The sequence below is a fragment of the Chelonia mydas genome, chromosome 2, assembly GCF_015237465.2.
Source record: "Chelonia mydas isolate rCheMyd1 chromosome 2, rCheMyd1.pri.v2, whole genome shotgun sequence".
In the NCBI taxonomy this organism is placed as follows: Eukaryota; Metazoa; Chordata; order Testudines; family Cheloniidae; genus Chelonia; species Chelonia mydas.
The window spans coordinates 144,664,006-144,689,363 of record NC_057850.1 but is presented as its reverse complement, the minus strand read 5'-3'; the positions used below and the strand labels follow the sequence as shown (position 1 = coordinate 144,689,363).

Here is a 25,358-nt window from a genome sequence, read left to right as displayed (position 1 = left end):
CTGGTAAAATAAGCTTATGGGGTTTTCATGCAGGTCCCCACACCTGTACCCTAAAGTTCAGAGTGGGGAAGGAACCTTGACAGCCCCAGATCATCATGCCATCAGCACATTCTGAGACACAAGTTGAAGGTGGCTACTATACTGATGGTTTTGCTACTTACTATGCTATGTCCTGGCACCTACCAGAATATCACTGTCAATTCACTGACAAAAAGGTTAATTAACACATAATTAAGGCTGCCTAGTGGCATCTTATGCCCTTCCAGAATGCCATATTCAGGAAAACAAACTTCTGAAAACAAGGAACCTTAATTCTGTTCCCCTGAAGCTGGCAATAGCAACTGGAAATTTTCTACAGACACTCCAGTGGCATTCACTGTGTTCAGTGTAGCTATACTGAATGGTGGAGAGATTTATTTGAGCAGCTTGGCAGGGCTGTGATTGTGATATGAGATGATCTGAGAGACCGTGCCCTTGTGTGTGTGTGTGGAAGAGGGAGCCCCTCTCCTTGACCTCCATGTACAATGCTGTGCCAAGAGTCTCCTAGGCCCAGTTTGAAGACTCAAATCTGGGACTTGCTGTCCCCCACCACAAAAAAACCCACAATCACCACTAAGTACTTTTACAAAGGGACCTTCTTAGACTTCTCTGAAGCTCTCTCTCTCATTAATTAGCTCATCCATGTCTATCTTCCTTGCTTCTGAGTTCTCTATAGAAATAACTGCCAGATCACTTAACCTTTCCTGCCCCATGGACATTCTTCAAAAGCTTATGATTATTTTTTGCTTGCTGAAACTTCTTTCATTAGCAGCCATGATTACTGGAAAATAACAAAAATATGCAGTGCTGTTTCTGTGTTAGGGAAACTCATACCTGAAGACCTTTTGTGAATGCAGCTAAGGAGATCAATGAACACCTTCGTTTCCTAGTCATCGTTAAAGAGGCAACTGCAAAAACTGCTGAATAGCTCAATCTTGTTCTCAAAATTCTCAGAGTTTAAATCCTCAGGGTAACTGCTTGCTAAGTTTCGAGCATGCCATCTTAGATCTTTGCTACTGAGACTTTTCAGTTTCTCGCCCATCAAAAAAGCAAACCTTTTTCTGACTCCATCATACTTGCGCATCCTATTGTCCAATTGTGTTAATATTGTGCCTAAGATGGGGCTGAAAATCTCTCACTGATTTTTTGTGGGGGCAGGGAGATCTGATGACCCTTTGTCCTTTGCAAGTTTGCTTGGCATTACTTTCCTTCTCTGAGATCATTTCTCTTCAAACTGCATGGCTGTTCCTAGTATTTCAGCCTTACAAGCAGCGAACTCAAAAACCAAACAAAAACTGTGAAATGTTTGTTTGCAAGCTGGCAGCTTCCAACTTAAGTTCTGTGTCAGGAACACCTTGAACCTGATTTTGTAGTGGAAAGACTGTATCTACCCCTTGCTGACCATCTTGCTGTGAATTTTAATGTAATGTTAATATACTTTTTCAATACATCCCAATGACTAGTAGAAGCAGAAAACAAAGTGTAGAATCTTCTCTTCAAACAATTCCAAAAAATAGAACTTGGCGAACAACCATTGCAGAAGCTGCCCCAACAAGATTCAGTGAGTGGGCAGCACATAGGATGAAAGACGCATACTGATTTACCTGCCGAATCTGATTTTGAGCACCGTTTTATGGTGCAGCCATTTTATCTCCATCATCATAGTTTTGTCCCCTGCATGCAGCCATATCTAAACTGTCTTTTTTTAGCTTCTCTAAAATAACCACCCTAATATGTGCTTTGCTGTTGATATCAATGAAATCTACAAAACATTAAACGGAGCCCTGAAAGGTCCATTTAGGGAAACAGGGCCCTGAACACACCATTTGGGTTACAAAATACACTCTTTGGGGCTGAAAACAGGGCCTGAATGTTCGATTCAGGGCATTAAATGAGGCTCAGAGTACACCAATTGGGGCATTAAATGAGACTCTGAATATACCATTTTGGTCTTTAAACAGGGGCCCCAAGTGGTCCATCTGAGGCACTAACTGGGGATCCAAATGCACCATTCAGGACACTAACTGGAGTTGGCTTGGGCCCACGATGGAAGAAAAGAGCAAGAAGAAAAAAAAAACCCACCCCCCTCTGAGCTCTTTGAACCCCATTTTGCAAGGCTATGCCCTTGTGTGTAGATCAAAGGAAAGACATGCATGTGGACCTTGAGGGATCCAGTATGCCTCATTTCAGCACTGCATTGTGTAGGCGGTCATCAGTGTGATACACAGAGGTCTTCTTGTCATGGAGATTGTCAGCAATTAGGAGGGAATTTAGTGTGGTCTGTGGGTTTATGAAGAATAGATGAAAGAATAACATTAGATAGCATCATGTGTATTAGGCTGAAGGGGTTGATTGACAGTCCACAAGTTGTATGCAGTGTTGTTGTAGCTGTGTTGGATCTTAGAGAGACAAGGTAGGTGAAGTAAAATCTTTTATTGGACCAACTTTTGTTGGTGAGAGAGACAAGCTTTCGGGCTACACAGAGTTCTTGCTCAGGTCTGAGAAAGGTACTCAGCTTCACAGCTAAATACAAAGTAGAACAAGTGATTTAGCATAAGTAGTTAGCACACATTGTAAGAGACCATTCAAGGTGCAGTGACCCATTAACACCCCTGTAGTCATAGGACAAAACAGAGAAGTTAGTGGGTTACAGACTGTTGGCAGCTTAAATTCATAACTTTGCTAGATAGATAAAAATTACAGTCTTAATAAAGACACTGGATTCATAGCATATTGCAAAAAGAAAAGGAGTACTTGTGGCACCTTAGAGACTAACCAGTTTATTTGAGCATGAGCTTTCGTGAGCTACAGCTCACTTCATCGGATGCATAGCATATCGTGGAAACTGCAGAAGACATTATATACACACAGAGACCATGAAACAAAACTTCCTCCCACCTCACTCCCCCGCTGGCAACAGCTTATCTAAAGTGATCCTCAAGTAGAGCCATTTCCAGCACAAATCCAGGTTTTCTCACCCTTCCCCCCCGCCCCCCACATACACATACAAACTCACTCTCCTGCTGGCAACAGCCCATTCCTCTTTGAAACCCCTCTTTATAATGCGCATGATAATCAAGGTGGGTCACCTCCAGCACTAATCCAGGTTTTTCTCACCCCCCCCACACCCCCCCCCCCCCTTTTTTTTTTTTTTTCCAAAAAACACACAATATTGCAATTACTCTAACCCACTAACCCACCTTTTTGTCCTATGACAATGGCAGGGGAGGGTGCTAACTGGCCACTTCACCTTGAATGGTCCTTAGAATATGCGCTAACTACTAAGCTAAACTGAAAAGGAGTACCTGTGGCACCTTAGAGACTAACCAATTTATTTGAGCATAAGCTTTCGTGAGCTACAGCTCACTTCATCGGATGCTCACGAAAGCTTATGCTCAAATAAATTGGTTAGTCTCTAAGGTGCCACAAGTACTCCTTTTCTTTTTGCGAATACAGACTAACCACGGCTGTTTACTCTGAAACCTGTCATTAAGCTAAACTATCTGTTTGACCCTGTATTTAGTTGTGATGATGGGAGTTATCTTTCCTAGACCTGAGCAAGAGATTTGTGTAGTTTGAAAGAGTTAGCCCACAAGTTGTTTGCAGAAACAAGTTACAGAAAAGTGCAGCACGTAACACCTGAGGCAAAAGAAGGGCACAAGAAATATATCCCCCAAGTCCTCCTGCCACAAAGTAACTTACAAGTATTGCTCGAGCGAATCATTTATGTTTTAGTTTGGTAGTAAAATAAAAAATCTGAGAAAAATATAACCTGAAACAGGAATGTTTCATTTTTTGCACTGAAACAAATAAGTAAACAAATGTTGTTTTGGATAAAAAAAGTTTTGTTTGACCTGAAATGATACATTTTATTTTGTTTGCTCAAAAGGATATTTTTCATTATTATTTGTGGTATTGGGGTGTTTATACTCTTTTATAAACATTTGTTTCTTTGGCTGCTTTTTTAAAAATAAATTTAGCTAAATTTCTAAAATAAAACATTGAAGCACTTTCAAATAAAAAGTCAACAGGTTTCATTTTGAAAAAGTTGAAACAGTTCAACCTTTCTGATTTTTTTTTTCATTTTTTTTCCCAGCCAAAATGATTCACCAAATTCATTCCAAATGTATGAAAAAAATTCAGTCAACCTGAAACTGCATTTGGGGCAAATAAACTGCCCAAAAAATATTTGCCCACCTCTATTAAAAAGAACCTTTGCTTATATGATTGGCTGTTCCACTTGGAGGCCATTTATTCCTTCAGCTTTTTGCATCTTGCCATATCCTGATATCAAATGTCACACAGAAAGCATATTTTTAAATAGTTGTTTCAGAAAAATAGACAAAGCGGTGTGACAGTGAGAGAGGCCTTTAGCTCAAGTGTTTGCAGATGGTATATATAACCAATTATATGTGGACTTGGTGGGAAATTTCTTCCTTTCATTGCCAGTATAGTGGGGCTACAATCTGTGGCCATTGAGCCAATGGCTGAGTTATAAATAACAATACAGGATTTTCAAAAATGGCTAGTAGCTTTGGGTGATTCAATTTTTGGGTGTCCAAATTGGGTCACTGTTAAAGGGGCTTAATTTCTGGAAAGTGCTGAGTACTCACCCTCTGAAAAGCAAATCTTTTAAAATCTTCTGCTAAGAGTAGCCCAGGGATGATTGGTTCTTCCCCTTTATCAGGTGTGCCCATATATTCTGCTGTACATTGAGTGACTTTAGTCTTACCTCTGTTTATGACCTTGATAAGTCTCCCTGAGGATCATCCAAATTATATCCTTTTGGTGTCAGGGCAGAGAGGACATAGGTTAGGTAGGAAGAGAGATGTAGCCCACAGAAATTCTCAGTGTGTCCTCCTTTGGAGTCAAAGCCATTGGTTTCAGTTTGTGTACCTGGGAGATGAGGTCTCTAGATATGTGTTATGGAGTTTTATTATTTACCTCATCATCTTCCACCATTCCTTGATGTACACTTGGGTGTTATTCACTGAGGTGCAGAGGATAACCTGGGTGTGGATATCATACAAAGAGCATTCTGGATAATAATACGCAAAGTGTATCTGGAAACCATGTGGCTGTGATGCACTGTATTGACTATGAAATTAATTTATATTAATGCCTTTGATGTTTATGCCACAAAAAGCCAGAACCTGACCAAATTTTTCTGCCATCTGATGAAATATTATATTCAGCGTATAGCCACACCAATGAAACCAACAGGATTTACATCTGGGATCCTTAATTTTGGGGATGAAATGCTGTCAACCTCTTCTATAGGCACACAGCTTACACAGGGAAAGTTATGCTACTTGCTGTGGAGTGGAGAGCATGTTCAAGAAGAATATGATTTACTGTAAATTGTATACATCAAGTAAAAAATACAAACAAACAAATTAAAGGGTGTCAGAGGTATATTAGGTTAAAATGGGAGACACACACTGCAGGAAAAACTGTAAGTGTTGAGAATTAACTCAGAAGTAGAGGAAATTTCTCAGTTGAAGGGGGAATGGAGACTTATACAATCAACTTTCCTTTCAAACAGTTGATCTTTATAAGCTCTGAATAAGGTTTGAAATGCCAGTTGACTTTACTCTGGAAAGGACAAAATTATTGCATATGAAAAGCAGTTGCTCAGGAAATATGATCCTCACCTTCTAGCAACTGTCAAAAACAAACTGCAAGGTGAACACCAGATATTGGCATCTACAACAGGACTCAGAATGGAGGACGTTACTAAATGCTGCCACTATTAATAGAAAAAAATACACTGAAAAACATCATAAGCCTACCTTTTCATCCACAATGCCAGTATCTCGAATTCAACGTGAGGTCTAGCCTCTGAAGTGTATGGAGTTTATTCTTACTGTAGATTTAAAAAGGAATAATTGCATTAAAACGATCGGATAAGAAACTCCACCACTCATGAGCATGAAATATTTCTCCTATGGAAAGAGTAGTCCCTGAGAGGTGAAGAGTAAGATCACTATTATGGCACTATGAATGTCATGCCAATTACCCTGCATTGTCAACTTATTTTATTTATTTATGATGATTTATTACCAAAAGAAGCTAACCTATAGCCAGAGGCTATGCAAATATACTCCCCCTCCCCAGGCATCTACATCGCCGCATTTCTTTTCTGGAGTAAACAAGACTAGTTATGGCTGGCATACTTATTGTAAAAAGGAAATAAAGGTGACGGTTAATATTCAACATTACTAAGAGAAGATAAGTAAGATGAAGGTGAAAACAAAATGATCCTGATTTTAAAAATAACTCTTTAGTGCAGTAGAAAGATAAAGGAACTTTGATTTATACTGTCACATGCTTTAGTGCTATGGCTTAGGAGCACTAACACACTGATAAATTTATGAAAAGTATGTCCTGGTAACAAGAGGGAGGTAGTACAACATCACATCGATTATACATTTATGATAGTTCAAATATTTTTATTAATACCGAACGCAACGAAAACAGCTGCAACAGTAAAACAATTTTAAGACATCAACTATATTAATAAACTATTGGTATACCAAATATTATTATATTTTCACACAAAAACACAGTAAAAGAGCATACTTGTGACACAAGGAAGGAAAGGCATCACTAAGGGAGAAGTGTTCCTCTAGACCATGGTACAAATAAGTTAAATAAAACATTTAAGGCTTGTCCCATTGTAAATAGACATTGGGAAATATATGGTATAATAGCCCCATAATAATTGGTTTCCTTTATTTTGTTGGCTGCTGTCACAGCTTTAATAGATTTGCTTTTGGTAAATTTCCGCTCTTAAAAATATGAATCTAGATACATTAGTTTTTATATCGCTAAGGAATCTAGATGTTACCTACTTGATTTTATCAGAACCTAAACTACCTATTTATGAAAATTAATCTGTTTGACAAAATCGATCTATACTGGCAACCATAATTGCCTTAATCTGTGCCTGTTGAGGACATGCTAAAACATGGCTGGAAAATGAAAGGATTGCCCAAACTTTCTGAGGACACACTCCTACTGCTGTCCTCTCCCTATGTTTCTGTCAGCAGAAAGTTTAGGACAGGTTCTGTGATTTTCCCCTGACCACTGCTTATTTGAGAGCAGAAAGTAGTGCCTACTAGCATACTTAGCAGCAGGAGGCCGTGTCAGTAGTATTGGGCTCTATGTTGTATCTGCTGAATTTTTCACCCTGTGGCTTCCCAGATGCGATGTTCAGTCTGCGCAGAATGCCTGAGAAGCCTGACTGTATGAGATATGGGTTTCTTCAGGTACATGGTGCATGCTGGTGCCTCAATACCAGTTAAGCCTTCAAATTCTGTAGCAGCAGGTTAGATATTACCTTTAAAATGTGAGGGGACCAGAGGGCAAAACTGAGGGGGAAGGAGAGAGAGTTGACGTGAATTTTCCCAGATCTTCAGGATGCAGTTATGTTCGGTTTTTGTTCTAAGGATGAGTGACTGGTTCAGTCCCCAGAATATCCTATGTTTGAAACTGCAAAATGTGTGCAATCCCATAAAGGAACTTCAGGCAGTCACAGTTTGTATAATCACAAGCAATTGTTTGAATTCTTTCTGTGGTGTGTCTATAATTTCTTCTCCCACGTCGTCAGATGTTTGGCTGTGTGTATGGTCTGTTCTCCCTATGTTTTGTCCCAGCTCTGCCACAGATAACTAGCACAGCAGATCTCGAGGAGTGAACTGCCCAATGCCCACAAAATCCAGGAAGGTGCGAAGGCGCTTGGTCAGGTTTACTGTCAGCAAAGCATGGTCCTAGCTCCCCGGATCAATGTTGACAATTACACGAGCACATGTATGCCTGTGACAAGTATGCCTATGACAATGGACACAGCTCAGTCAATGGCAGGGCTTTCCACTGCCCCCTCAGCTGGACAAAGACATGCCCGCTGAGTTACATCTTTATATACCAATACAATAAGTTACGTATTACCCTTGACATATCAGGGTGCCACCCTCTGACGTATTAGGGTACCAACCATTGCCTTCTACCTGTAGGTTCAATCAAAACATCTATATTCATCATGCTGCCATCCTGACCTTATCCTTAAGATGGGTCAGCATGTTCCTGCTATCTTTCGGGAATGTGTTTATCGAGGCGTTCTGGTACCACCCTTCTGGAATGTGCTTGCATGAGTGTTTTGTTGCCTAGCACCTCTTGGAATTATGTGTTTTTATAATATTAACCTTATGCTTGTCAAATTCCACGAGCAAGGCCTTCCTCTTGCTCATAACTTAACTTTGCTTTATATCAGCGAGGTTTTGACTACTTTAGCCCAGGCCTCAGACCAGGCCTCTGATACATGGGCTTATGTTTCTGTCCCTCTTCCTACTATATCACATATAGGATCTTTTCTTTCAGTGAGCTATTGCATATTAAGCTCATTTGGACCTTAAGACTGAAGGTCCTACTGGATGTCCAAATAGCAAGATTATCAGATATCAATAGGGAACTAAAAGAGTGATTCCATCCATCATTCAGGATTATCAATTCACTGTGACAAAGAAATTAAAAACAGCCTCAGATTTGAATATTCATTGCACACTTTTCCAGCTACATTTTGTACCATTTGCTTTAGTCCACCATGATGTAAACTGGCTAATGTAAAGAGCACATATTGCTAACTGTAGTCAACACCCTGACATACATGGGTTGCTGGCATCTGTGCAAAAACTCTAGGCTCAGCATTAAGGTGTGTCACACACTATTCCCTGAAGAGTTGCTCAATAATGATACAATGATCTTGAAGATGTCATCACTGACACACTATTGGTGTTTTAGTATTATACCCTGGAGGGAAATAGGAAGATCTAGTCTATGCCGATGTTAAAAAGCAGAAAATCTTCTCCACTAGCTGTTACTAATCGAATTATAAGCCTGAGAAAAACTTTTAGAAGAGTAAGAGGTGTTGTTAATGTCATATTTGTTTGGAAGGGTCCATCAGCTGAATAGCAGGAAACTTTGTTTTATTTTAAGTCAGGACTTTGTGGGTAGGGCGAGAAATTTTCAAAGGCACAAAGGCAGTCATTGGGATTTGGAAGCCTCTCTTTCTTCATCTGCAATTTTTTTTTATGCAAGCAATATTATTTGAAGGTCTTCCAGTCATTCTGGTTATAGCCTACTTGCCTGAGCCTTAGCTGATTAGCTAAGGCACAAATGACATTACAGACATTACATTTTAAGGGACCAGGACATAGGTGGACTGGCCTAGCAGTCGCAGTTGGTCTGGTTTCCACAAGTCAAGGATGACATGAGGCAGCAATCAGGGTTAAGAGTTATCACTAGATTTGGGATTGGTAACCAAGAGACAGGGTCAGAGTCAGGCTGGGTCAGAGACCAGAGATACAAGGTAGTAAGAGGCTGGAATCAAGAGTCTGGGTCAGAGTCAGGTGGGGGTCGGAGACTGGAGATCAGAGAGTAAGGTGCAGTCTGATGTTACAGCAGGCCAGAGCAACTTCTGGTGGCACCCTCCAGGGTTAAATAGTGAGCACAGCTAATCAGAGGGCCACAGGGTGCTATCACTCTGGATCCTTTGGGTGGTACTTGTGCGGTGCCTAATCTCTGCAGTGCTCCTTTGGATGTAGCTCTGCATGCCTTCCCTGTGGTGATATAGGAATGACAGATGCCCTGCCTCTGCAGATCCAAATTCTAGTCCCAGAGATCCTTACATATTATTTCCTAAATTGAACCACACTATCCCAGGGGATTTTTTTGCATTACTCTCACAACTTGTTGACAGAAAGATATCCAAGCTTAGATTGAAAAGAAGAGTCTTCCTTTTTTTTTTTTACTTTTAAACTTATCAAGGGGCTTCATTAAACTATATAAAACTGAAGTGTTTTGATGAAACACTTTTGTCCTTGAATCAAACAATAGCAAATATGTTACACACTGTTTGGCTCTGAAGCAGTAATTAACTAATAGACACTATGCACACATGTTGTGTGACTGAAAAGCACAATCATCTTAAAAGCTAGCTGAATAATTTGCATTTAGCTTTGAAGATGATCATGAATTCCAATCACAAATTTTCATGCTAGTAAATTTACTGTTGTATTTGTAAATAGTTTTGTTTGCAGAGGGTTTGTTTCCTGTAAAATATTTGTGTGTGTGTAATTCAATAGATGTCCAGAATTTCCGTTTAAATTTAAATTCATTTTCATTATATCAGTGATATATATAAGATCTGACAAAGTCACCCTTACCAATGTTGAGTAACACCTTACTCCTCAAATAGTCCTATTGTAATCAAGGATTGCAGAATTGGGTCCTTAGTTGATTATATAATTACTGCACTTAGTATGCAATTAGCAAACTCTGTTGTACAATCAAACCTTTTCACCTTTATCATCATTAATTAAAAGATTGGATTTAATTGCATATTTCAATAAATGTTTTATCTACTAGATGTTTCTGTTGGCAGGTTTAAGTTGGCAATATTTTTTTCTGGTATATGTTTATAGGCTTTAGGCTATATTGTGCAACCCTTTATTCAGGGCAGGGAGCACTCACTCACGCAGTCTAATTGAAATCAATGGGAATACTCATATGAATAAGGTCTCACCAAAGTGAGTAAGGAAGTACTTCTACTATTTTCACTTGCATTATTTTTTATAAAGCAATGTTTTAAGCCCAATTCTTTTAAAGTGCTAGGTTTTTAATGCTATTTTTTGCATACTATATTTTTAGAGTTTTCCTATGTTTTAGTTGCTATATTTTTTTCCTGTGTTTTTTTTTCTGCTGTGCACTAATGTGGACATTCACTTTCCCCCAAACCCCATGAAGAAGGAGAAAAGGATGAACTGCACAAAATTTCATGTTTCTTTTTATTGATGGGTTGGCATGAGTTGTGATGTGAAACACAGACAAAGAGAGATAAAGCACATTGCCTTCTTTGAGTCCATTCATATTGCTGTTGCTAGGATCATTTTCCTGGCTCACTACTCAGCCTATAGCATCCTTTTCTTTGCATCCCTCCACTGGTTCCTAGTCCTCCAATGCATATACCACAAGCTTTTTGTCTTCCCCTGTATGGTACTTCACTAGTTAGTTTTGCCCTGTCTATCAGATCCAGTAAATTCTTCTGCCTTCACCCTGCCAGTGATGGCAGCATTGATTGCCTGCTTGTCTATTTTTCTTTCAAGCACCTTAGTGCTTTCTTCTGCCATGCTTCTATGCATGGGAAAAACTCAGTCATAATTTGCACACAGGGCAGAAACTTGTCTCCTCCTTCCCCTCTGTCATTAGCTGCTGCTTCTATCTGCTCAATGGTATTGAAATTGACTGGTTTGCCCTCCGTGCAAAGGGTTCTTCTTAAGGTTTCTCTTGGGGGCCTTATTTCCTTGCACCAGTTGGTTTCCATTTGACAGCTTCATGTGAGTGTCTGTGTGTTCGCATCCAGAGTACATGACTCAGATATGTCCAAAGTTTCCGTCTATTTCTAGTGGATATGAGCTACTAGTTGGTAATTTCTTTATTAGACCTCTCAGCTACTTGATGAAAATGCTGTGGTAAGGGCCCAGCTGGCTCAGTATGCCACCATTAACCAGATAATGTGAGTGCAGGGTGCCCAGTTGCAGGATGAGAATAGTGGCACATGCCTGTAGCACACAACAGCACACATGGACCCTGGGCCAACTATCCACCTCCTAGAGCATTTCAGTGGAGACTACCAAAAATTTAAGGGTTTCCTCAACCAATGTCACCTTCTGTTTTTGCTTTGGCCCCTGTTCTACTCCACTGACCAGGGCAAAGTGGGACTCTTAATTAATATCCTGATGGGAGAGATGCTGGAGTGGTCTTTGCCTCTAATGGAGTGACAAAGCCAATACTGTCAACTTGGATGCCTTCTTTGAAGCCTTCTTATCTATTTTTGAAGATCATGTGATCAGAATCCCAGGGATCCACACCTGAGGTCACTCAATTAGCTGAACTGCAAATAATGGGGCAGACAAATCCCCAAATCTGGTGGATATTCCAATACTTAGATTTACTAAACCAGCACAAAACAGCTTCTATAATATCTCACTGGTTACCGGAAGCCAACAACACCCAGGTCCCTTAAGCAACCAAGCCTTAGGCCTCCACCCAGACACCCAAGTCAAATATGATGAGTATTACTGAAAATCTTATTCATCATATAAGAAAGTTCTACCAGTCCCAAAGGCTCGGACACATTACCTGCCAGGTTAATGAATATTCCAGATCTTACCCAAATACACACTAACAGCCAATTCTTTAATAAATTTTAGTTTAGTTAATAAGAAGAGAGAGAGTATTGGTTAAAAGATCAGTATATATACAGATGTGAGTACAGTTCTGAGATCAGATTTATAGTAGTAGAGATGGTGAGCTTTGTAGTTGCAAAGAGTTCTTTCAGAATTAGTCCATAGCTTATAGTCTAATGTCCATATTCAGGGTGATCCAGATCGGACAGGAGATCTCAGCCTTATGACTTAAGCATCCCCTGCATGAAGCCTCAAGCAGATCTGAGATAAAAGGGATCAGGACCCAAGGGGATTTTATATAGTTCCAGGCCTTCTTTTGACAGGTTGGGGTCCTTAGGTGAACAATAGGCAATCATTGAGACTTTGAAGTACATCTATTTCCTAAGCATCACCAGTAATTAGCTATACAGATTAACATAAGGCAAATGCCTGTCCTCCACCATTCGCAGGTGGTTTGCTATATATTTCAAAGAGTGATATCACTATGTTTACAGTTCATTTAAATGTTAAGATGTCCTTTTGATATCCGAATTAACAGAATACACTATAGACAGGGACTGTTTGATTACATGCTCCAAGCCCTCTGGCAGGGATGGACACCTACAGGATCTCTGTCAAGCATTCTTGGAACTGCAGTGCCCACCTGCTGAAGTGAAAAAGCAGACTGACGGAGCCAGAGGAGTGCCCAGAAGTCACCTACTACAGGTCAGGCCTAACAAAGAAAACAACAGGGTGCCATTGGCTGTCATCTTCGGTCCCCAGCTAAAGCCTCTCCAGCGCATCATCAAAGATCTACAACCTATCCTGAAAAATGATCCCTCACTCTCACAGATCTTGGGAGACAGACCAGTCCTCGTTCGCGGACAACCCCCCCAACCTGGGGCAGGTACTCTCCAGCAACCACACACCACACAGCAAGGGCACTGACCGGGGGGGGGCCTATCCTTGGAACAAAGCCCGATGCCAACTCTGTCCATGTATTTATTCTAGTGACACCATCATAGGACCTAATCACATTGCCATGCCATCAGGGGCTCATTCACCTACACATCTACCAATGTGATATATGCCATCATGTGCCAGCAATGCCCCTCCATCATGTATATTGGCCAAACCGGACAGTCTCTACTCAAAAGAATACATGGACACAAATCTGACATCAGGAATCATAACATTCAAAAACCGGTAGGAGAACACTTTAACCTCTCTGGCCACTCAGGAAAAGACTTAAGGGTGGCAATTCTGCAACAGAAAAGCTTCAAAAACAGACTCCAAGAAGAAACTGCTGAGCTTGAATTAATATGCAAACTAGATACCATTAACTTGGGTTTGATTAGAGACTGGGAGTGGCTGGGTCATTACACATATTGCATCTATTTCCACATGTTAAGTATCCTCACACCTTCTTGTCCACTGTCATAGAATCATTGAATATCAGGGTTGGAAGGGACCTCAGGAGGTCATCTAGTCCAAACCCCTGCTCAAAGCAGGACCAATTCCCAGTTTTGCCCCAGATCCCTAAATGGCCCCCCCTCAAGGATTGAACTCACAACCCTGGATTTAGCAGGCCAATGCTCAAATCACTGAGCTATCGCTTCCCCCTCCCCCGTCTAAATGGGCCATCTTGATCACCACAAAATATTTTTTCCCCTCCTGCTGATAAGAGCTCATCTTAATTAATTAGCCTCTTACAGTCTGTATGGCAAATTCCACCTTCTCTGTATGTATATATATAGATATATCTATCTATCTATCTATCTATATTTTCTTACTATATGCTTCATTCAATGCATCCAGTGAAGTGGGCTGTAGCCCATGAAAGCTTATGCTCTAATAAATTTGTTAGTCTCTAAGGTGCCACAAGTACCCTTGGTTTTTTTGCAGATATAGACTAACCCGGCTGGTACTCTGAAACCTTTGATTACAGTGTTAACCTCTAAAAATATATATGTCAACACACAAAAAATATCTACCAATATGTACCTAAAGGTTGAATCGGGCCATTTAGCTTGCGAGCTGCTTAACCCTTTCTGGCCATGCGTCACGCTTTGTATAGATTTTGTTGCAATAATATAATAGTTGGTCGCAACAATGATTTGCACGGTCATATTCTAATCAGATAACATCACAGATGACACCACACTCACTCAGTAGAAGCAGCCCTGCAAAATCTACATCAAGGACAGGGACTGGCTGACTCTGACACTGCCCATTTCAGGCAACTTGTCTCTGATACAGAATGGAATCAGAACAATCCATTGACCCCACTGCCCCATAATTCTTGGCATCTTGTGGCTGACCAATCATGACCTGCATGTCTTTTGGTGTGAGGAGAAAGTCAGTTTCTTGTCAGCAAGTTTGCCTGCATGCACGATCAGATGAATATTGGTTTCAAGATGCAACCTTCCAGCCCAAATCCAGGAGGACGTCGAGGAGCCTGTGGGCCCAGGCTCTTGCCCAGATGGGACCCCCATCAGAACCGACTCCTGCTCTTCCCTCCGACTGCCATGACAACAGGCATGTTTTTGAAGAAGAACGTGAAGAAGAACGTGGATGCCCCTACCACCGCACATGACTATGATTGTCTGATTGAGCTGCAATCTGGCAACAAGATACCTTTCAGCGACATCTATGCCACATCAGAGCCAGAGCTGGCTACTTTGTGATCCTATTTCCACGAGAGTTTTGTCAAGGGATTTATCCATCCCTTCACATTCCCTGCCTGGGCTCCAATTCTTTTCATTTAAAAGAAACATGGGACCCTGTGTTTTGTGTGTGGATCACTAGGCCCTCAACCAGCTAACCATCAGAACTTGGTACTATCTCCCACTCATTCTGGAATTGTTTGACTGCATACAATCAGCCCAGGTGTTTACCAAGGTCAACCTATGAGGAGCGTATAACTTGATGCAGATGTGCAGGGGTTGAGTGGAAAACAGACTTTTGAACCAGTGTGGTCACTACAAATATTTGTTAATGCCATTCAGTCTTAAAAATATCCCAGCAACATTTCAGCACTTTCTGAATGAGGTATTTCATGACATCCTAGACCAATACGTCATAGTCTATCTTGATGATATACTCATCTTCTTGGAGATTCCCAAGCAGCACACTCAACATGTCCGTTGAGTTCTGGATTAACTCCAGTGACATGGTGTCATAAATATAAAGGGAAGGGTAACCACCTTTCTGTATAAAGAACTATAAAATCCCTCCGGGCCAGAGGCAAAACCCCTTCACCTGTAAAAGATTAAGAAGCTAAGATAACCTCACTGGCACCTGACCAAAATGACCAATGAGGAGACAAGATACTTTCAAAGCTGGAGTGGGGGGGAACAAAGGGTCTGTCTGTCTGTGTGATGCTTTTGCCGGGAACAGATCAGGAATGCAGCCTTACAACTGTTAGTTAGTAAGTAATCTAGCTAGAAATGAGTTATATTTCCTTTTGTTTAATGGCTGGTAAAATAAGTTGTGCTGGAGGGAATGTATATTCTGTTTGTGTGTCTTTTTGTAACTTAAGTTTTGTCTAGAGGGATTCTCTATGTTTTGAATCTGATTATCCTGTAAGGTATTTACCATCCTAATTTTACAGAGGTGATTCTTTTACTTTTTCTTTAATTAAATTCTTAAAAGGTCCTGATTGCTTTTTCATTGTTTCTTAGATCCAAGGGTTTGGGTCTGTGTTCACCTATGCAAATTGTTGAGGATTTTTATCAAGCCTTCCCCAGGAAAGGGGGTGTAGGGCTTGGGGGGATATTTGGGGGGGAAGATGTCTCCAAGTGGGCTCTTTCCCTGGTCTTTGTTTAACACGCTTGGAGGTGGCAACATAGGGTTCAAGGACAAGGCAAATTTGTACCTTGAGGAAGTTTAACCTAAGCTGGTAAGAATAAGCTTAGGGGTTCTTTCATGCAGGTCCCCACATCTGTACCCTAGAGTTCAGAGTGGGGAAGGAAACTTGACACATGGCTATATGCAAAGCTTGAGAAGTGCAGTTCCAACCGGCACCCCATGTAGTTATTGGATAACATCTTGTCCCCCGAGAGCCTCCAAATGGATCCCAGGAAGGTAGATGCTGTTCGGATCTGGGCAGCCTTCCAGAACATCAAGGAATTGCAATGCTTCCTGGGGTTCACTAATTTTAATAAGTGCTTCATTCTTGGGTTTTTGGACCTGATAGTCCTGTTGACAGAGCTCCTCTACAAACTCCCCTCATTTATCTGGTCTCTGGAGGCTCAATAGACATTCAACAAACTCAAGATGGCCTTCACCAGCACTCCAATCCTCACTCATCTTTGATACCAGTCAGCTCTGTGTTCTTGAGGAACCAGGGTGCAGTATCCAGCCTGTCTGACTCATGAAAGACCACCCCCACCAGCCTGTGTTTAAACCAAAACCCATCAGAAAAAAAAAAACTTGGACGAGAGCAGTGAAGAGTGTTGGGAGGACACACCTAGACCCCTCCTGACAAGGGTGACAAGATTAAGACATCTCCATTAGCATACAGAATGGAAACCAGAGATGACTCCCCTAGCCTCATCTGCATTAAAGATGGGACAGGGAGACATCTCAATTTGCATACAGAATGGAGAACAGAGAACCGCACTGAACTCTGGACCAGAAAAGTAGGGACGCACTGCATCATGGGAATCTCTGACTCCAGATGTTAATGAACCTACACCTGCACACACCCAGCTCAGCAATTATCAAACCAATTCTAGTAATAAATCCTTGATTGATATCCAAAATACTGAAGCAGCCTAGTTGCATTGTGAGCTCCCTTGAAGAAACCACCACCCAGAGCCAAGAGTGATCAGCTCCTATTGTCTAGCCTAAAGAAAACCCTTGAGTCATCAGTTTACCTATAAACAAATCTAGTGTTCTCCCTTGAACCATTGTATTTTCTGTACAAAAATCCCTACTCACCCTCCAGTCAGGGTTCTGATGCTTAGATCCAAACTATGCATCAGTTCCACTGGGACTCCATCTTCTCCTGACTGATTGTGCTGGGGGCTCTGCCTGTCTCCTGCCCTCAGGACCCTGAGCTACCACCATCACCTGGGAACCCTGACCAGTTCAAGCATCCTGGAGTGGGTGAGATCCCCCTCTTTCTCTCTCTCTCTCTGTTTTCCTTTCTACCTCAGGTATTAACCTTTAATAATGTATGTTATGTTGGTTTAGGCTCTCCTTGTGCAGCTATAACTATTATTCAATAAATAACTTATGGTTAAGCTTTTCTCTCTCTCTCTCTGAACTCTACTCTTTTGTGTTTTTAGCTTCCCCCAATTACTCTGCAGCAACACTTCTTTTACCTAAGATAAAGATCCCTGTAGTGCCCAAAAATACTGTGGGGTTTGCTCATCAAGTGGATTACTATCAGTAACAAGTATACGTGAAAGTGGGGATAGGGACATGTTAAACCTGTGGCACAAAAGGGGTGGGCAGCTTGAAAGTGCTGCTCAGCCCAGCCTATTGAGCCCAGGGGCACATGAGGGTGACAGCTTGAAAGTGCTGCTTAATCCAGCCCACTGAGTACAGTGACAGATAAGGCGATCAACTTGAGAGTGCTGATTGACCCGGTCCGCTCAGACTGCTCTGTTAGTATGTGTTGTGTGTGCATTCATCTAGTTCTAGGGCTGGAGGAACCCAGTCCTAGGGAACCTAGGTACTGCAGGATAGCTCCATTGGGAGGGGACTTGCAGAAGGAAGGAGTAGAGCTCCATATGAACACACAAGTGACATAAGCAGTACATTAATAGAATTACAGAATCCCCCTTTCCCCCCCCGAAGAGTAACCCTAATAAATGAGCATACCCCAAAGCAACAGGCCCATCTGGTAACATCGTGACCCAATGTGGACCTTTGTCACTGAGACCAAAGCATCTAATGTTACAACTGGGGCAATACTTTCCCAAAGATCTGGCCCCCAACAGAATCTGCTCCCTTGTGCCTATTGCTCTTAGAAACTCACACTAGCAGAACAAAATTTATAAGATTTTAGATAAGGTGCATCTAGCATTAAAAGCTGCCTTTGGGGAATGGCACCACCACTTCAAAGATGCACAATACCCAATACAAGTATACACAGATCATAAAAACTTGGAGTATGTCCATAGAGCACAGGCACTGAACCAAAGACAGTTTTGATGTGCCCTATTCTTCATATGCTTTAAATTTTGCCTTCACCTGTTACCCAGGAGCTCAGAACAAGGCAGCTGCCACCTTGTCCCTAAAAGGGGAATACCTCCCTGACCATGACCATTCCCACATGGAGCCACTGCACATCCTCAAGCCCATAATTTCCTGGATGCTGACATTCCCCAAGACCTCCTGTCCCTAATCCATTCAGCTACAAAGGAGGAACCACTTTCCAGAGACCTTGAGCCAGTATGTAAGGGACAACACTAGGTGTGGACAGCTCGCTTCCTGTCAAGGATCACTTATACATTTGTGATGATGTGTACTCCTGTATTCACCCCTTCCACACTATTATGATAATCTTGGTACAAAGTAAGCCTTGGGAGGTCTCATTTGAAAACTCATAACTCACTGGTCAATGTTGCCCTGGAAAAATGTGTGTTGCAACATTGTGTGTAAAATTATTAGATTCTACTGTATAATGTTACTAAGATATTTTAAGTCTGGGTAGCGCCAAACCAGTTCCTCAGAGACAAAGACAAAATGATGCCTCAGTCAGGCATAAAAAAAGGTCAAATGTGTCATCACCTGCTTAAGTGGCTATTCATTGGCGGGAAAGGGGAAATGGGTGAAAAATCTTTATCTTAAAAAGAAACAGCTTGGGGTACCCATCCACACAGACTTTTTTTGTCACCTGAACCTCCGCTAGAGATGCTTCTTGAAGAAGGGGGAAAAAAATCTATAAAAAGGGATATGGGCACACACAATTGTTCTCACTGTGGCAGATTAATTAAATAAGATGACACACTTTGCCCCCATTGCACATCTGCCTTCCACAGAAGAAATGGCCCAGCTCCTGGTGATACATCTTATCCATCTTCAGGAGCTCCCAACATAGATCAGGTCCAACCAAGGACCACAATTCGTGTCACAGTTTTGGTGCAAAACTCCACGATTGTCTGGGTCCATGCTCATATGTCCTCTGCTTACCATTCACAAACTAATGACCAGTCTGAAAGAGTAGATGAGGTTTTGGAACAATACCTGCTGTGCTTTACGAATTATTGCCACAACTGGTCAGCCCTTCTTCTCCAAGCGGACTTTGCCTACAACATCATCAACCATATCTTCACCGCAGAGTCCTTTCTACGTGAACTTTGGATTCCATTTCCATCTAAAACTGACCGTGTCCACCACCTCTACAAACCCCATACCTGCTGACTGCATCTTGCAGATCCATGATGTCCGTAAGGAGCTTAAAACACATCTTGAGAATGCAAAGGAGGACTACAAATGACATGCTGGCCTTCGGCATTGGGAAGGCCCAGCATTTACTGAGGTACAGAAGGTGGGGCTGTTTGCACAACGCCTCTGCACAGACTAGCTTTATTGCAAAGTTGACTATCTCGGTACATACCCAATAAGACAGTGATTAACCCTGTGACTATTCAACTCCGACTACTCAGATCTTTCTAGGTACACACAGTGTTTCATGTGTCTCTATTAAAGCCATACATTGACAACCCTTTGTGCGTCAAACACCGCTCCCTTATCCCCCGCTGCAGATCCAGGGTCATGATGAATATGTAGTCAATGACATACTGGACTTAAAAATGAAACATGGCTCCCTTTGATATCTCATTGACGGGGATGTTACAGCCCTGAGGGATGATCCTAGGAGCCAGCATCCCATCTCCTTGCAGCCCACCAAGACAAACCTTGCCTAGGGCACCCCTACCCAAGTGTATGGGTGTAAGGAGCAGCAGGATTTGAACCCTGACCTGTAAGGCAATTAACATCCCCACTTTGCTACCCACTTCACAAATTCCAGATTTTTCCACAGCAAATGGCTTTCTAGGATCCCTGATCATCAGCAGGTTTGGAACCTTTAGACCTACTGCACAAACATCTAATGACTTGAGTTAACAGATTAATTTGTAGTAGTAGTTGGCTGTTACCTTCTCTGTGGACCAGCCATAAAAAAACAAAACCAAAACCAAAAACCACACACTTGATCAGTCATTTTTACAGCTATTCGTTGACAGTGGACAAAGCTTGGGATTCAGGAATTCTGTGCTGTATTTCAATAGTGTGCGCTTCTTTGCTTTTGTCTCTGCCCATGTGAAAACCCACCCAAAGTTAGCTATTTATAAGCCTCTTGTAAACTGGTGGGCTCTCAGCAGCTCAGGAAAGAACAAGTGTGTGAGAGGCTGAAATAGTCAGGAAGGGTTAGTGGCTGCCTGCCTATTATTTGACTCAGAAAGGGATTGAAGGAAGAGCATGTCCTCTCTCCCAGGGCTGAGAGAGACAAGGGAAATGGCTCTAGGGATTGCAGCCTGTGTCGGTCAGGGGAATTATATTGTGTTGCTTTGTGAGTTTGTGTGTGTTTGAATAGTAAAATACCTTAAGGCAAGGGACCGAAACGGACTCAGGCAGGGGACTAATTATTTCATGGGCTGATGAAGGAGTTTACTAGCTTATATGTGGTAGAGAATGCAGGCAGGCCTGGGTGCCACCAATTGGCATTCAAGGCAGAAAGGACAGTACTCTTTGATTTTTTTGATAGACTCCCAGCCAACAGAACCAACCTAGCACCCCTTCTTGATCTTCTCTACCCTTAAATGCCCTGGACACAGCACATCATGGAGTAGGTTCAATAACTTTCTCCAGTACAGTTTGGGAATAAGGAGCTGGGTGTGGCATGTCCATGTCTGGGTATTTTGGGCAATTGTTGCCAGGATTCCCCCTTGAGTTCAAAGTGGGAGTACTGTGAAACTAGGCCAGGTTCAGCCATTTACCCATTCACCCTAGCCAGCCAGCCATACAGCTGATTATTCAAAGATAGAGGGATGATGGAATATTCAAAGTCAGGTCCACTAGCTATAGTCTGAGTATTGACCCCTGGGGGTGGGGAGAACACCAAAGGGTCCCTTGTGCAGACACCCCAGTAGGGTCCATTATTACACTGCATACATGCGCCTTTTCCAGTTCCTTTTCCAGGGCTCCAAGAGCCTGGGTTCCAAGGGCCTCCCTCCTGGCATGGTGACATTCTCTTTGAAGAGTTCAGGATCAGAGAAGGGAAAGATCTCCACTGGCTTGTTCTTCCCCTGGTGTGGTTGCTCAACTCTTGTATGGTCTCAGCTGCTTCCCTTACGAGACTGGCTGCTAGGCTAAAGATCAGGCATAGCTACTGTAATTTTTGTATTCCAGCCTTATGTGGACCTGAGTTGCAGAGTAAGGCCAGAAATCTGGTGGAATGTTGGCAACCTGCTTAAAATCCCAGCTACCACTGGACTCACTATCAAAGAGGGGCCATGTTTCAGGCCCTGGTCTCTAGGCACAATTTACTATTCAAAACACAAACAAACTCCAGATTAACACAAAGCCAAGCACTTCCCTTGATCCCCTTCAACCTGGAAAGAATACATGTCCCTTTCTTCAATCCCCCACTGAGTCATGTGACAGGCAGGCAGCCCTTGACCTTTTCCTGACTGTTTCACCCTGTCAAACACTAGTTCCTTCCATATCTAATGAGAGAGCCCACCAGCTGACAAGAGGCTTATAAATTGGCTAAACACTTGGTAGGTTCTCACAAGGACAGAAAAGACACATCCCTGGCACCACAGCTGTCCCGCTACCAAATTTCAAGTCCCTGCTCCAAAGCATGAAGGCACTACAGCCTCAGTACAATGGATGTGAGAATTTTTAACAGTAATTTTTTTAACATTGGCAAAAGAGCTTTTTTTTTTTTAAATCTTGTGATATGAAGTGTCTGTACTGTGGGGTTTTTGTTAATGAAAGAATTTAAGAGGTAAACACCTGGTATGAAAAATGTCAGCCTGAACTATTGAAGTTTGGCAAAAAGTTAACAATTAAAAACTAGGTCTTCAATGGAAAGAGTTAGATAACCTTAACTATAGAGTCACTGCCAGATCTGCCTATACTATAATAAATTATAATTAAGAACTTTGTATTGCGTGGGTCATGATGTTCATGTATAAAGGACTCGCAGTAAAAACAAAGCCTGAAACCAGTGGCGTTTCACCCAATTTTGGATTCTTTTGCAAATATTTTGCACAATCTTACTATTAAAAATTCAGCTTTATTAAAGATACATAGAAAGGCCAAACATTCTCAAACTTGGGCACAGACATTTTCCCCCTTACCAGAGACAAAAGCCCGCCCAGACAGACAGACAAACAATGCAAAGAGAAAAAGAGAAAGACAAGCATCTAATTAATCTTGTCATGTAGCACATGCAACATATTTATGGAAGTTTATTTATTAAAAAAATATTTTTGTAAAACTGTCCATGAAGCATTATATCTATTGATGGTCACTGGCAAGACTTTAGATGTTTTTTATTTGCGTGGACCTTCAAGAAAGATAATAAAATACAGAAAAATGGTTTACTCCCTAGTTCAAGTATAAGTAATCTAATGTGTACTTTCTCACTTCATATGACCAGCATTGGCCAAAGCTGTTTTAAATGCCATTGGTCCATCAACCTACTGGCAAAAATAAAAAGGTAACATCAAAGCATTTGATGCTGTGGAGCTTCATATTTATTTTGATTCTGGAAACTTTTGTATGGAAAACGTAATGCTACGATTGTACACCGAGCTCTGTTCAGTCTTATTTTTTGTACTTTGAAATATTCCCTATATACTAGGTGCCTAATCTGATGAGCACTTTGCTTATATGTTGTTTTATGTGATGCACCTGGCCCCATTACAATATTTCTCCTCTGAGGGCTATGTTTAGACTAAAAGAGCATAATCTACAAAATGCAATACTAGGTTTTTTATGACAGGTATTATATTTTTGCAACTCCTGCTGGAAAAATACTTAAACTTAATTTACAGTAATTTTACTAGATCTCAAATCAAACGTGCTGACAATTTTTCTCTCAAATATTTAAATAGGAAAGAGACAAAGGGCAAAAGAGATGTCCACCTATATTGCCGAAGATTCTGTATGGTTGCTAATGGCCCTATAAAACATTAAACACATACAGATCATGCTGGCAAAAGCAGAGTAACTAAAAGCATCTCATAATAATGACACTTTGTAGTTGAAATGATGTCTACAATCATGTGTGCAAGTTTTTCCTTTTAAATTTAGAATTAGTTGTGAAACGAGAATTTCTTCCTCAGGGCTTCTATTATCTTGTTCAGTATCTGTTGCAGGGTGTTAAGAACAGGTACAGTATTTTGTAATCAATATGTCAGCGTTAATCTCCATATTGTGTAGCTTTGTGTGTGTCCCAGGCACTCAAAATAAGCCCTTGAAAGTGGAGCCAACACTATTATCAGGATTGCTCAGTAAGACATGGAAAATTTATATATATTTTAAAATATGGCTTGTATTGCTATCTTTGCTTGTTGATTTGCAGCAGCAGCAGGTGTTTCCATTTTTATGTAAATTGCATTGTTTACAGGTTACATAAAATGTCTGATTTTCCAAAATCATAGAAGGTTAGGGTTGGAAGAGACCTCAAGAGGTCATCTAGTCCAACCCCCAAAATTATAATCACAAAGTAATAAAACCCTTGGAAATATAATGGTGACTTCTTATAGGGAAATCATTTTCTCACAGAGCAACTTGTAAATGATGGGGCATTATTAGAGGTGCCAAAGTATGTACTCTCACTTTCTGGCTCCAGTCTTCTATTAGCCCTAACATGAATCTTCTGAGATTCCAGGTGGTAGCTTTTTTTGGAATTTCTAATTGAGCCACTGCCCAAACCCCTATCCAAGATATCCTTTGAAAACCTATCTAAGATATGTCCCGTATTACCATAGTAACAGAGCATCTCATCATCTTTAATATATTTATCCTAACATGCCTGTGAGATAGCAAAATACGATGATCCCCATTTTACAGACAGGACAGTGAAGCATAGAGAGGCTAAGTGATTTGCCCGAGATCACAGAGGGATGTGGCACAACAAGGGCTTAAACCAAAGTATCCTATCTTGGACCTCTCCCTAGAGTTTGGGCACCACAAATATAAAGGATTCAGACAGTGGATGTCTCTTGCCACTCTGTGCCCAGATGATTCCAGGAGGCGTTAAGTGTAGACTGGGGCAAGAAAGAAAGTGTTAAACAGAGACATTCCCTCTGAAGATTGAGAGATGAAGGTCTGTGGCAGGAAGTTAGGTAGCCTATGGAGAAGGAGGAGAAGTTAGTGAAAGTATGCTTGAAACTCAATCTAGGTTCATGAATGTTTTGCAGAGCTGGGCTTAATTTCTGATTCAGTGACAAACTAAAAAAAAAAAAATCAAATGAAACCTGGAAGTTTCCTATGAAGTTGTGAACACCTTAAATTCCCCATGGGAAGTTTGCAGGATAAGTCCCTTAAGTTCTCTGATTCTCCATTTTCCTACTTGGCTAATAATATTAAAGCTTGATCCTGCAGTGAATGAAGCAAGTTAAGTAATTTGTCTGGGTGTGAGAAGTGTAATCTAATAGATTAAACCTTGGATCAGGAGTCAGAAAAAGTAAATTTTAATCTTGGACTGATTTGCCAACAAGTTACTTAAACTGTCTGGGCCTCAATTTCACCACCTTTAAAATTGGACTCGTGCATAGGGTGACCATATTTCTCAAAGAGAAAATGGGACACACCTGTTGCCAGCACAGAGTGCCCGAGGCAAGCAACAGCTGGGTTCGTTGCCTGGTGTGCATCGCGCCAATGACCACAACGGGGAGGAGAAGCAGAGAGATTTATTTGGAGCTCCAAATAGGGCGCAGGGAGACTGAGCTGTCTCAAATCCTGCGGCAGATTCCAGTATACATTTTATACCTTTGCCTATTTCACTACACGAGCTTATGCAACCAATTACCTGTTGCCCCGTACAATACCTTAGCCAATCATCTAAAGCAGCCAGTTGTGTTTTTCCTCAGTAGCATTGCCAGAGCCTTGCCTTATTTGGTC

At 41.4% G+C, this 25,358-nt stretch overlaps 1 long non-coding RNA gene across 1 annotated transcript in view; it reads right to left on the bottom strand.

The window, feature by feature from the left end:
* LOC122464596 overlaps positions 1-25,358 on the bottom strand; it is a 50,742-nt gene that overhangs the window by 22,440 nt on the left and 2,944 nt on the right. The window contains exon 2 of the long non-coding RNA XR_006288786.1: positions 5,832-5,905. This is a non-coding gene — a long non-coding RNA (uncharacterized LOC122464596). The remainder of the gene's footprint in view (positions 1-5,831; positions 5,906-25,358) is intronic.